Source organism: Dipodomys ordii, unplaced genomic scaffold (assembly GCF_000151885.1).
Source record: "Dipodomys ordii isolate 6190 unplaced genomic scaffold, Dord_2.0 Scaffold105, whole genome shotgun sequence".
NCBI classification, from domain to species: domain Eukaryota; kingdom Metazoa; phylum Chordata; class Mammalia; order Rodentia; family Heteromyidae; genus Dipodomys; species Dipodomys ordii.
In genome coordinates, this window is record NW_012267321.1 from 2405111 (window position 1) to 2406521 (window position 1411).

The 1411-nt window shown below is 42.5% G+C and overlaps 1 pseudogene; it reads left to right on the top strand.

Moving 5' to 3' along the window:
• Positions 1 to 797: 797 nt before the first annotated feature.
• LOC105994339 lies at positions 798 to 1185 on the top strand (annotated as a pseudogene).
• Positions 1186 to 1411: the final 226 nt, after the last annotated feature.

The following is a 1411-nucleotide window of genomic DNA, read 5'->3' on the forward strand; positions in this document are numbered from 1 at the left end:
GGACTACACAGTTGAGACCCTGTCTTCAAAAGCAAAAGAGGGTCTGGGAAGGTGGCTCAGTGATAGACTGCTTGCCTTGCATGCAGGAGGCCCTGGGTTTGATTCCTCAGCACCACATAAGCAGAAAAGGCTGGCAGTGGCAATGTGGTTTAAATGGTAGAGCACTAGCCTTGAGCTGAAGAGCTGAGGGACAGTGCCCAGAGTGAGTTCAAGCTCCATTACTGACCAAAAAGAAAAGAATAGAAAATGAGGGGCTGGAAAGTTAGCTCAGTGGTAGACTGATTGCCTTGCATGCATGATGACCAGGGTTCAATTCCTCAGCATCACCTAAGCACAAAAAGCCAGAAGTGTTGCTGTGGATCAAGTGGTAGAATGTTAGCCTTGAGCTGAAGGGCTGAAGAACATCGCCCAGGCCCAGAGTTCAGTTCCTACAATCAACCGAAAAAAAAGACAATACAAAATGAAATATGTAAGCATATTCTCAAGAATTTGTAGGTCCTTGAACACCATATCTATTGTGACACTATTCACCACAGCCAAGAAACAACCCAGAAGCTCCATGGTGTCTGCAGAGAAATGAGTGACACTGGACATGTTTGTGTGGAGCAAAGTCAGCCAGGTTCAGAGCAATGGAGTCAAAGGCCCAACTGTGGATGAATGCATAAAGAAGATGGAGCTTGGTCAGTCAGTGCTGGAGTCCCTGGCCTTGGGGGTGATCTTCGTATCCTGCCCCTCCCAGTGCCTCTGACGACCCTTCATCAAGATTTTTCTGTTCGAGGCACAGTTCAGTGCCCAGGATGATGAATGCTGACATGGATTTTGATGCTGAAAATCAGATGGAACTGGAGGAAAAAATACGACTTACTAATCAAGTGCTGAAACTCCAACACACACTTGAAGATCTCTCAGCAAGAGTAGATGTAGTTAAAGAAGAAAACCTGAAGCTAAAATCAGAAAACTAAGTTCTTGGACAATATATAGAAAACCTCATGTCTGCTTCTAGTGTTTTCCAAACAACTGACATGAAAAGCAAAAGAAAGTAAGGGATTGAGTTCCCTTCTCATTTATGGAATTGCTGCTTCTCTCTCCCTCTCTCCCTCCCTTTCCTTCTCTCTATCCCTTCTCCCTCCCTCTCTCTCCCCCCCTTTAAAACTTGGGTAGATTCCAAATGTTACAGTACCTTTGTTTGTGGCTTCATTGAATGTTTAAAAAAATAATTTCAAATCTAGGCAAAATTAACTACTTAACAGGAGACTTCCATGAGTCTGGGTATTATGTTAGTCTAAGAAAATGTGTAGATGTATTGTAGAGACTTTATAATTAGAATTGCATATATTTATGAAACTTGAAGATGAATGTTGTATTGAATTTGCTCTGATATATAGGCTTAGTCTTTTACTACTGGCTTACT